At 42.8% G+C, this 13,022-nt stretch overlaps 2 non-coding genes across 2 annotated transcripts; both read right to left on the bottom strand.

Annotated features, from left to right (window-relative positions):
• Positions 1–361: 361 nt before the first annotated feature.
• Positions 362–433, bottom strand: trnas-cga (transfer RNA serine (anticodon CGA)). Its single transcript has one exon. It is a non-coding gene; the product is annotated as a tRNA-Ser (tRNA).
• A 9,920-nt stretch (positions 434–10,353) lies between these two features.
• On the bottom strand, positions 10,354–10,435 carry trnas-gcu (transfer RNA serine (anticodon GCU)). The gene has a single exon. It is a non-coding gene; the product is annotated as a tRNA-Ser (tRNA).
• Between the last annotated feature and the right edge of the window lie 2,587 nt (positions 10,436–13,022).

Genomic DNA, 13,022 nt, shown 5'->3' with positions numbered 1-13,022 from the left:
CATGGGGATCAAATCCATAGTCTTGTTCTTATCAACACTGCGTCCTAACCAACTGAACTAAGCGGCCGATAGACAGAGCCAGGTATGGGTTTGAGCCGCACGCTGGGCGGTTCGTGTTTTATTTCTCACACTGGGTGACAGAGCGATTGTACAAACAATGGACACATCACATCCCTGAAACATTGTTCTGATATAAAACAGTGTGAAATAAGAACTGAGCATGGAAATGGAACGGAACCAGAAATCAGGACTTTAATCTATTGCAGTTGATCTTGAAATTCAACCATTCACTGAACATTCCAATCGATCGAACTCTCTTCTGATTTGACATCCAGGAACTTGAGCTGCTGTAAAACATAACTGAGCCTCACGTGATTTGAACACGCAACCTTCAGATTTCGAGTCAGACGCGCTACCGTTGCACCACAAGCTCACAGATAAAGCAAAGTTTTCCATTCCTGACAGATTTACTTCTTGTTTAGATTCAGTGATCGAAATTAATTCAATCCTCATCTGACCTCCGCTCTGTCAAGGCTTGCTACCCGACCTGAACACGACGGGACCCGCGACCTGTGTCGGGTTCGGGCCGTGTCGAGTTGCTCTTCCGGGCTTTCAGGTTCGGGTCAGGCTGGGTCCAGGTCAGGCTGGGTCCGGGTGTGACACCCACATTAAGTCTTAAATTTTGCTCTGCTGGGAAGTTGAGTTTAATAAGTGTCAAAAGTTGAAAAGCCAACCTAAACTGGGAGTCTGGGACGTCAAGTAAGGAAACTCTGAATCTGCGCAGTGAGCAAGTGAGCATCTCTATGATGTCATTGCGCTCATGCTGCAGCTTCCTGTAGATTCGGAATCGGGAGGTCGGGAAAGTGAACATTCCGGTGGTCGGGTAAGGCTCGGGTCGGTTTGGGCATGGGAATAAATGGAGATAGTCGGGCTGGGTCGGGCTCGGGTCCAAAGTGGTTCTGTGTGGTTCGGGTCGGGTTTTTTTCCTGACCTGAGCAGGCCACTACAGGTTCAGTGCCACTACTCTGATTAATCGGACATTTTGCTGTTAACTGCTGCTGCTACAATTGAAATGTAAAAAAGAATTTCCAGTGACCTGCAACCAATGGACAAATATATTTCAGAAAGATAAAGCTCATTCACCAATCCACAAATGTGTCTTTCTGCATATATTTATAAACAACTCCTTCTCTCCACTATGAGAACTATACAATCACGACAGTTATTTGAAAGTTAGTATAAGATGTTCCAGTTCATCAATGTTAAAACTGCAGCAGGTTTTCCAGAAAACTTCTCTGTTGGAACCTCAGTCCCATTTAGATTGAAAGTGGACAATTAATGTACTCACTTGTTCATTGTGGACAGGTGTCTGACTTCGAATAAATCTCATTAACTTTCAATGAGGTGGCAGTATCTCTGTGCTCCCATTTTACACAGTCTGTCCTGTTCATGCAGCATGTTTTTATTCTCCTCTCCCATTCTCCACAGGATACAGATTACAAGCATCATCAATCTAGCTGTTGAAAAGCATTGGAAGAATCCAAACTGAATTACAAACCTGACAGACAAACACAGGAGAACAAGTGACGAGTGAACACAAACCTCGTGGTGCTCATTTTCAGATGTATTGCAGTCATCTTACAAAACAAGTGAAAGAATATTCCAGTGAAATGATTTGGAAAGTAGGTGTGACTTTTGTTGGTGCCTTTCTTTGCTCTGTTGGTGAAACTTTCTTGCACCTGACTCCTGTTCATGTCTCTGTTTCCTCTATTGAAGGAGGAAGGAGGTATTTGATCAGAAATCAACTGGATTGTGTACCTTTGAGAGGGGATTTCTGCACCATCAGGGCTGGAAACAGGAGTGAGTGAAATACACTGTGTGGAGTTTGATTTTGTACAGAGGGACAGCATATCTAACAGGGCTGTGAGATATTGGCCTGGATTTTACAGTCCTAATAGCGGTGAACTCTGAGACTTTCACTGCTATTGAGGGTCTGAACAGCACTGCAACTGCCGGTACATGCACACACTAACACCAGCATCTGGAAGTTGTGGTGGTGAGAAATGTGCTCAGAAGGAGCCTCTGATCATAATCGCACCAGCCCACTCTTTAAAGTGACAGGGACCTGTAGTTCAGCAATTTGGGCTCATTGCCCACAATGTATCCTGATTTTTACCTGGGTTGGAAATAGAGCCGGTACCAACAGGCTCAGGGCCTGCTCGGTAAGGACTTTTCTGTTGACACAACAGCTCCAATATTCCAGGAAGACACCGGCAGCAGCAGGGGTCAACTTTCAGAGGGAGTTCAGACATTTTAAATGTTGTATTTTGTTTCTTAATTGTATGTAACTTTTTAGCATGGCCTGATCAGAGTTCTGAAATTTACATCTGACTTTTTATTAACAAGATTGAAGTGCTTTTGAAAGATCTCCAAAAATATATTACTTTTTATCAAGATTTACCTGGCTTCTTTGTAAAGACTCGAGTAAGATTGAAGTGACTTTTAAAAACTACATCGTATCCTTTAAAATCTGGCTTACATGTAGATGACATTGGCAGATGGCTTCAGAATAACTTAGACTATCTTTCTAACAGGTACTGCAACAGCTTAAGTCCTACTTTCTGCAAAAGCTGGTGAATTACAAAGAAACAATGTATTGAACATTTTATAAACTGTTGATGCAGATGGGATTCAAATTCATACATGTAAAACAGAAGGAATTAATAATCCATCATCTGAACCTCTCAAACACCTCATCACCCAGCTTTGTGCCAGCAACCCATCACATGTCTTTTTTGCCTCGATTAAATTTTGGGCAGGACGGTCACCTTCAGCTCAGATCCTGACTGTGCATCCAGATGTGCAATGATGGAAATGTAGCTTCTGTAAGTAAATGAAATTTCCATCACATCAGGTCATGGCCTGTTGGGAATGGAGCGGTGTGAAACATTTCCAGACCATGTCCAACACGTTTCAACTCAGTGTGAAAACCCACCACTGAAAGACTGGAACATACAATCATTTCATCTCATCATGATTAACATCACTCAGACACCTGAACCATTAGGTCACTGATGAAGTCATGATGAATTCGAATTTCTCATGAAATGACAACTGAACTATCTGACTGGAAGAATTGCTTTAACTCCACGTGATCAGAGAGGCACAGCCTCAGACCGACTTGGCAGATGAATATTGATTGAATAATTTCTGTGTGAGGAATGTTCCAGCATCATAAACCAGGGGAACGTGCTGACTTAGCTGTGTCTTCATCTCTTCTGGGCAGTCGGACAGTTCACCCTTCATTCTGCTCTGATTCACTTTCCCAAAGTGGATCTACAGATTCTCAAATCTGGAGACTGGCTTTTCTTATTTTGTTCCTTTTGATTTTTCTTGCTCCTGAATGATCATATATTCTAAACCTCGGATCAACCCTCCCCTTTGCGTTGTGTTATAGTCTTGGTTAAAAAAGACACGAAACGACACAAACACTCTGAAACATACAACACGGTCACACTTTCCTTCAGTGAGATTAATGTTGAGCTGTTTCCCAGGTTAAATGCAACTGCAAACACATTGCTCTCAAAGAAATTGTAGGGGATTGAGTTGCCGTTGAAATATTAGCACTGGACATCTGGACGAGCAGGAACAGCCATTTCAAACTCACATCCTTCACAAAGGCAACCACTGAGCTGTTTTCTTTGGTGCATGAAATTCATAAGAAAAGTTTAAGTTCACAAGAAAATGGATGTAAATGATTGATAGCTAAACTTTTGAAGCAAGGATATGAATCCAAGATTTTCTGATTATTAGACAAACACTCGAACCAATTAAGCTACTGAGCCAGATCACAAGTGCTGTGACAACTAAGGGCAGTGGAGGTCACTCTTTATTCTCATCCCACTTCTCCACAGGTCACAACATCTATGTGAACTTTTCCCACATACTGATACAGTCAATCATATACTCTATTTTTCCCGAATAGAAGACACTGACCAGGTTTCTTTAATGAGCAACAAAATTATCCATTTATTGTCGAACAAGTTTTAACTAGTCATGAAGTAAAGCATAAACACACAGGTGGAAATTTTAAAAGTTCCTTTTTCACCTTGAACAACTTTTCAAGTCCTTTTATTTATCTTCGAGCCACACACACACACACGCAATGGATAGCTGAAAAAATAAAAGGGATTTATTTTTTAATTCAGCACTCTGTTACAGACATAAAAAACCTCTTGGGCTGTTTATTTGCTCATTTTTGAAGAAATCATCAGCTGAGATATGTTGCTCCAAAACTGGAATACAGTCGAACTTCTGAGTATACGTAGACAGGTCACGAGGGTATTTTAGAAGAGTTCTTTTCAGAAGGCGTTGAGAATTAACTTTAGCAGGCCTTCTTCAAAGACATGCGACAAGATGAATTAACTCAGTGGACTTCTCAGGGTCTTTTAAAGATTTTCTGGAAAACAAACTGGGTTGTGGTCTTCTCTCCTTCCTTGACGATTCTTCAAGCTAACTTTATCAGCTGCTCACTCCAGCAGGTAAAACACACTGACTGCTACAACCAAAGGTTGTGAGTTTTCTGCTGTCTCAGGTTTGCGCTGCTGCTGCCAAGGTTGTCCATTCAAGGGGCATGACTGACTTCACGAACCACATTTCTCCCAGTTACCAGGGTTTCTGTTCTATATTTAACTTGAATCATGTGACAAACAGTAAACACAGTTGCCAACTTGGTTCTTTTGGTGTCCTCTTGAAAAACTGGTCCTACATTTATTCAGTTTGATTATGACTTCTTCAAAAAATATTTTAACAAAAGAAACAGAATCCCTTCCATAACATCATGTACTTTCCCTGAGCTACAGGTTATCGCAAGTCTCTCTGGCTGTGTTTATTTTAGGTGATTTTGTACTCAGGTTCTTTTGGAATCCATGTGTTTGCAGATCTTTGTGAGTGAGAGATGTGGTAATATGTTTCAAAGATTGCCCTGTAAATTATTCGTATCTCCATCTTTCCCCGAACTTTGTGAAAACACATTAATATGGGAATCACACACATCAGGCCGTCAAACCTGTCTGCTAAACATTGAAAGGTGACAGTGTTTATTGTGACGGGGTTCCATTTATGAAGACACATCTTGATGATTCACACATGTAAAAATTTGTATATTATGTTCATGACATAATGACATAAAAAAACATTTCCTTGCACTTGCCATGCTTGGTGAACATTTTCTCTGCTGATGCCCCTTGAATATATTAGAGAACATGGTGACGAGGCTGAGATTAAAGTCTGTAAATATAGGCAGCAAACAGCAGCAGGGACTGCAGTGAACAAGATTTACGTGACATATTTGTGCTTATATTGGTGGGTGAAATAAGATACTAAACACACAAAATCCTACATTTGAGCTCGCGTAAAAGATTGCTCTGTCTATGGAGATAGCATCAAAGAATGCTCAGGAATTTTGTCCTATGCCAGTGATGGTAACACACTTCAGGGGAACTTAAAAAAAACTGGTAAAATGGGCTTTCACATAACAGATGAAATTTTACACAGAGAAGTGTGAAGTGATACAATTTGGAAGGAAGAATGCCATATAAATGAAACGTTACAGTTCTAAACTGGGTGCAGGAGCAGAGACACAATGTACACCAATGTTAGAAGGGTTGAAAAGGTAACTAAGAGCAAACAGGACACTTGGCTTTATTAATAGAGGCATAGAGTAAAAGCATATAAGTTATGCTAAACCTTTATAAAATACTGGGAATGAATGGCCTCCACCTGTACCTCCACAGAAAGCTTCCATTCCAGGTTTACACACACTCGTCAGGATCACGCTCCACAGATACTGCCCTCCATGCTCAGACACCCACTTCAGGATCACTCTCCACAGATCCCGCCATTCCAGGTTCGGACACCCACTTCAGGATCACTCTCCATAGATCCCAGCACTATGGGCTCGGTGACCCTCTTCAGAGATCCTAAATCTCCAGACACGGACATCCTTTGAGGACCACTCTCCACAGATTCTTCCCTCCAGGCTCAGACACCCTCTTCAGAATCTCTCTCCATACATCCCGCTACTCCACGCATGGATATCTCCCTCAGGATCAGATCAAAGAATGTTGCTTGTCAGTTATCAGCTCAAGCCTGAATGTTGTTCAGGTCTTGCTGCTTGCAGGCACAGACTGCTTCAATAGCTGAGGAGTTGTGAATCATCAGCGAACATTTCCACTTCTGACTTATGTTGAAGAGAAAGCCATCAATGAAACAGCTGAGGATGGTTGGGCCTAGGGCACTGCCCTGAGAAACTAGGCACCCAGTCATGAAAGGTGGATGACAATTAAATAACGAACCAGATGAGGAGGCTCCAAAAACATCCCTATCCTCAATGTTGGTGGAGCCGGTCACGGCAATGCAAAAGATGAAGCTGAAGCATTTGAAACCATCTTCAGTCAGAAATTGCTCAGTGGATGATTCATCTTGGCGTCTTGAGGTCCCCAGCATCACAGCTTCCAGTTTTCAGCCAATTTGCTTCACTCCACATCATGGCAAGAAACAGCTGAAGGCACTCGAAACAGCAAAGACTATGGGCCCGAACAACATTCCAGCTCTCGTGTAAATCTGACTTCTTTTTGCCTTCAGTCTGGTTCAGTAAATATACCGAGTCGGATGTGTAGGTAAAATCAATTTCTTAATTTGCGCATTTAGCCCGCTGACTTACTCTAATGCAACGACACTGACTCCACCCAGAGTCTGTCTGGTCCACTGGAGTACGTGAAGTTTTTTGATACAGGTACTACTGTTTATACATTAAGATTCATGCTACAGCCCCTTGTTTAACCAATCAGTGCGATACAATTCGACTTCACCCACGTGGTAACATGCAGTACATCTGTTACTGAGGTTACAATACACTCCATTTTCAATACATACTTGTTACTAATAAATATTGTTTTGTACCAGCAAGATAAAACAAAGCGGACAAGCAAGCTAATTAGCAAGAGCATAGGAATCATCAATAATCATTCTAGTCTCACTCCCTACATGGATCATGAGTCTGTCTCTACCTTGTGACAAGTAATTGCGGCGCATCCTGCTATCTCTATTTGGTGTACATTCCTGAGTGTTTCGTGCAGTCTGCAGCTACATCAAGTAGTGGCAGTTCACGAAGATAAGAGGGGCCTGGCACTCTTTATCACTCACACAGGGATGGACATCATTTGATTCACAGGAGTCCATTTGTTCCAAACCACAGGGAGTCACACAATCAGGCCACAAAGAACAGATGTCTTTGCAATTACCAGTGTCGGCTAGTCTTTACAGTCTCACACGCTCTGCCTTTACTGTTAGCTATTTCATTGTGGTTTCTGCCACTTAAAATCAAAGCTCAGCAAAGCTACTATTCCTAACTTGGCTATATTTCCCATTAAGCATAGTGCCATGCCTTTCTGCTCACTTCCACACTAGTACTGAAGGCTTGTGCTCCAGAACTAGCTGCGCCCTCAGCCAAGCTGTTCCAGTAGAGCTACAACACGGGCATCTACTTGACAATGTGGAAAATTGCCCAAGTGTGCCCTCTCCATAAAAAAAATGCAGGACAAATCCAATCTGACCAATTGCCGCCCCATCAGTCTACTGTCAATCATCAGCAAAGTGATGGAAGATGTCACCAACAATGCTATCAAGCACCACACACTTAGCAATAGTCTGATCATCGATGCTCAATTTAGGGTCTGCCAGGGTCTCTCAGCTCCAGGAAATAATTTGCCAGATAGAGTAGAATGTGGGAAAATGTGAGGTTATCCACTTTGGTAGGAAGAATAGAAAAGGAAAATATTATGTAAATTGTGAGAGATTACAGAATGCTGCGGTGTAGAAGGATCTGGGTGCCCTCGTACATGAATCACAAAAAGTTACCATGCAGGTACAGCAAATAATTATGAAGGCAAATGGAATGTTACCCTTTATTGCAAGGGGGATGGAGTATAAAAGTAGAGAAGTCTTGCTACAAATGGTCATGGTGCTGGTGAAACCACATCTCGAGTACTGTGTACAGTTTTGGTCTCCTTATTTAAGGAGGGATATACTTGCATTGGAGGCAGTTCAGAGAAGGTTCATTGGATTGATTCCTGTGATGAAGGTGTTGTCTCATGAGGAAAGTTGAGCAGGTTGGACCGATACTCATTGGAGTTGAGAAAAATGAAAGGAGAACGTATTGAGACATATGAGATTCTGAGGGGGCTTGACAGGGTAGATGCTGAGAGGATGTTTCCTCTCATGGTGGAATCTAGAACGAGGAGACACAGTTTCAGATTTAGGGGTTTTTCATTTAAGAAGGAATTTCTTCTCTCAGAGGGTCATTAATCTTTGGAATTCTCTACCGCAGAGAGCAGTGGAGGCTGGGTCATTGAATGTCTTCAAGATTTTTATCTACAAGAGAGCCAAGGGTTATGTGGGCAGGCAAGAAAGTGGGGTTGAGGTTATGATCAGGTCAGCCATGATCCTATTGAATGGCGAAGCAAGCTCGAGGGGCCAAATGGCCGACTCCTGCTATTAGTTCTTCTGATCTTCTGTTCGTATGATCTCATTGCAGCTTGGTCCAAACAGAGATGAAAGAGTGGAATTCCAGAGGAGAGGTGAGAGTGATTGCCCTTGAGTGAGTGTGGCATCAAGGATCCCGAGCAAAATTGAAGTCAATGGGAATCAGGGGGAAAACTCTCCACTTGTTGAAGTCACACCTCGCACAAAGCAAGATGGTTGTGGTTAGTGGAGGCCAATCATCTCAGCCCAGGACATTGCCTCAGGAGTTTCTCAGGGTAGTGTCCTAGACCCAAACATCCTCAGCTGTTTCACTGACGACTTTCTCTTCAACATAAGTCAGAAGTGGGAATGTTAGATGATGACTCACAACTCTTCAAATACTGAAGCAGTCTGTGCCTGCAAGCAGCAAGACCTGAACAACATTCAGGCTTGAGCTGATAAGATGACAAGCAACCTTCTGGCCACACAAGTGCCAAGCAGTGAACATCTCCAATGAGAGAAAAAGAAAATCTATCTTTTGATATTCAGAAGCATTATCATCGTTAAATCCCCCACCATCAACATCTTGACCAGAAACGTAACTGGACCAGTCACATCTATGCTGTGGCAATAAGCGCAGGTCAGAGATTACGAATTCTGCAGCAAATATCTCACCTCCTGACACCCCAAAACCTGTCTACCATCTACAAGGCACAAGTCAGGAGTGGGATGGAATACATGCCACTCAACAACACTCAAGAAGCACAACACCATCCAGGACAAAGCAGCACACTTGATCGGCACCTAACCCACCACCTTAAACATTCAATCTCTCCACAACCGGTACACAGTGGCTGCAATGTGTACCATCTCCAGATGCACTGCAGCAACTCGCCAAGTATCCTTCAACAGCACCTTCCAAACTCGTGACCACTACCACCTCGAAGGACATGGGCAGCAGATGCATGGGAACTCACTACCTGCATGTTCCCCTCCAAGTCACTCACCATCCTGACTTGGAACGATATCGCCATTTCTTCACTGTTGTTGGGTCACAATCCTGGAACTCCCTCCCCAATAGCACTGTGGGTGTTCCTGCACCATATGGACTGCATCAGTTCAAGAATGCAGCTCTCCACCACCTTCTCAACGGCAATAGGAATGGGTAATAAATGCTAGCCTTATCAGCGATACTCACACCCAAGAGTGAATAAAAACCAAATCACTCTCCACAGATTCCCCACAATCTGGGCTTGGACATTTACTTCAGGAGCACAGAGCTTTATATCACTGCAACATGAGTTCCAATCTTCAGATTCTGTTCACTTTTCACATTATTTTCTCCCAGTCAACTCGCTTTTATTAATTCAGTATTCGGGTCTCTGCTCCCCCGCCGTTTCTAACATCTCAACTCTTACAAAAAAATATTCTGATCTATCGTAGGTAGTAGATGACCCCTCATTTTAAACTCCATCTGCCAAAGCATTGCTCACTCACTTAATCTATCAAGAAGATTTGAAAATAAATTTCTTGCCAAAGGATAATTTTCTGCATCTGCTCCCTCGCCATTTGCTTTTCCCATTTGTCTTTCACTTGGTGTAAATCCAGAGACAGTAAAGATGGAAGGAAGGAGGGGAGGAAAAATCCTGCTCCGTTTCGTGATCCCTATTTGATCTTCATTCCAGTGCAGTTTGGGTGAAGAATTCCAATTGTCTGTCTCAATTTTAATAAAGTATAACCAATTCTGGAATCACTGTCTGGACATCGACAAGAACAGGTTTCGAGGCTGACTTTGCACATAAATAATGCACTAAACAGTTCATAAACTAGCGACAAGGATGGGATTCGAACCCACGCGTGCAGAGCACAATGGATTAGCAGTCCATCGCCTTAACCTCTCAGCCACCTTGTCAGTTGCAGAAATTAAACTGTCACCTTCAGCACAGCTTCTGGCTGTGCAGCCAGCTATGCAATGATGGAAATATATCTTCTGCAAGTAAATGAAGTTGGGAATGGAGCGGTGTGAAACCTTTCCAGACCATGTCCAACACGTTACTACTCAGTGTGAAAACCCACCACTGAAAGACTGGAACATGCAATCATTTCATCACATCAAGATTAACATCACTCAGAAACCTGAACCATGAGGTCACTGACGAAGTCATGATGACCGAATTTCTCATGAAATGACAACTGGACGAAATGACTGGAAGAATTGCTTTAACTCCACGTGATCAGCGAGGCACAGCCTCAGGCCTACTTGTTGGGTGGTGTAAACAGATATCACTGCTTCTGATCTTCACCAGAACAGAGAGTGAGGTGTAACATTGATCATCAAACAGACTGTGAGAGAATACAACAGAATAAAACACATGGAGAGACACTGTGGAATAACAAATAGATTTGATTGGAATGTTGAAATTTTGATTGGAATGGATAAAACACCAGAAACAGCAGATTAAATTGGGATTCTCATCATGATATTGATCTGGGGCAGAAAAGAGAAACTGATGGAAAGAAGAGAAGAAGGAAGAAAAGAAAGGATGGAACTGTTCAATTTTTTCAGTTTTTTCACTCGCCCATCAAAGCTGATAAAAAAAAGTTGCAAATAACAGAGAATTTCACCAAAAAGTGAGATTAAATGTTGCTGAAACTTTGGATCGAATGATGCCCCAACAGATCACCTGTTTAACTGTCTCCTCACTGGGGGAGCTCAATCAGTGAGTAATATTATTCTCTACTTTTTTTGTTAATTGGTCTCAGAACTGTCACTTGGAATTAATATCTGTGTTCCGACTCCTGAATAATAAAATTGTGAGTTTCTCGATATTTTCTGGACACAGTTCCTGCTGAAAGAACTAACAACTCTTTTCTAATTTACACAATACTCTCTTCACACTCATCAAGCCTGCTAAGCGAGCATCCTTGGTGCTGCTCTCTCTTCTCCCAAACTTCATCTCATGTGACTGTTACATCATCACTCTGACAGTGGGATGGGTTCATCCCACTATCTTCAGCATTAACCCTTTACATCCTGGAAAAGTGTGAGGTGATTCACTTTGGAAGGAGTAACAGGAATGCAGAATACTGGGCTAATGGGAAGATTCTTGGTAGTGTAGATGAACAGAGAGATCTTGCTGTCCAGGTGTATAAATCCCTGAAGGTTGCTAACCAGGTTAATAGGGCTGTTAAGAAGGCATATGGTGTGTTAGCTTTTATTAGTAGGGGGGTCGAGTTTCGGAGCCACGAGGTCATGCTGCAGCTGTACAAAACTCTGGTGAGACCGCACCTGGAGTATTGCGTGCAGTTCTGGTCACCGCATTATAGGAAGGATGTGGAAGCTATGGAAAGGGTGCAGAGGAGATTTACTAGGATGTTGCCTGGTATGGAGGGAAGGTCTTACGAGGAAAGGCTGAGGGACTTGAGGTTGTTTTCGTTGGAGAGAAGGAGGAGGAGAGGTGACTTAATAGAGACATATAGATAATCAGAGGGTTAGATAGGGTGGATAGTGAGCGTCACTTTCCTCGGATGGTGATGGCAAACACGAGGGGACATAGCTTCAAGTTGAGGGGTGATAGATAAAGGACAGATGTGAGAGGTAGTTTCTTTACTCAGAGAGTAGTAAGGGCGTGGAACGCCCTGCCTGCAGCAGTAGTAGACTCGCCAACTTTAAGGTCATTTAAGTGGACATTGGATAGACACATGGATGAAAATGGAATAGTGTAGGTCAGATGGTTTCACAGGTCGGCGCAACATCGAGGGCCGAAGGGCCTGTACTGCGCTGTAATGTTCTAATTCTAATTCTAATTCTAATTCTAACATCCTTATACCACACTGTCTGTCCAAAAAAAACGGGTGGAGGGAACTTCCTTCATTTATCAAAACACCAAAAGCAGCACAGTGGCGCAATGGTTAGCACCGCAGCCTCACAGCTCCAGCGACCAGGATTCAGTTCTGGGTACTGCCTGTGTGGAGTTTGCAAGTTCTTCCTGTGTCTGTGTGGGTTTACGCCGGGTGCTCTGGTTTCCTCCCACCTCCAAAAGACTTGCAGGTTGATAGGTAAATCGGCCATTGTAAATTGTCCCTAGTGTCGGTACATGGTTGGAGAATGGTGGGGATGTGGTAGAGAATATGGGATTAATGTAGGATTAGTATAAATGGGTGGTTGCTGGTTGGTACAGACTCGGTGGTCCGAAGGGCCTGTTTCAGTGCTGTGTCTCTAAATAAGAAAAGTTAAATAAAAGCTACCAGTCGTAAATCAACTCAAACCCATCAGAGAGAAAGAGGGAGAGTGTCAGAGAACTTCCTGCATCCAGTCCTGACCCTGTCACACTCAGCAGCGTCTCACCCAGACCCCACTCTCATCAAAACTGAACATTGTTACCGAGACCCTTCAAATAATGTTTATAAAAGGTAGAAAAATTCAAACTTCGTCACAGCTAGATTGAATAGAACAAAGTTTAATATCTTCTCGTCGTCACTCGGTAACCACATGAGAC

This window comes from Heterodontus francisci, unplaced genomic scaffold, assembly GCF_036365525.1.
Source record: "Heterodontus francisci isolate sHetFra1 unplaced genomic scaffold, sHetFra1.hap1 HAP1_SCAFFOLD_313, whole genome shotgun sequence".
Classification (NCBI taxonomy): domain Eukaryota; kingdom Metazoa; phylum Chordata; class Chondrichthyes; order Heterodontiformes; family Heterodontidae; genus Heterodontus; species Heterodontus francisci.
This window is presented reverse-complemented; position numbering and strand designations above follow the sequence as displayed.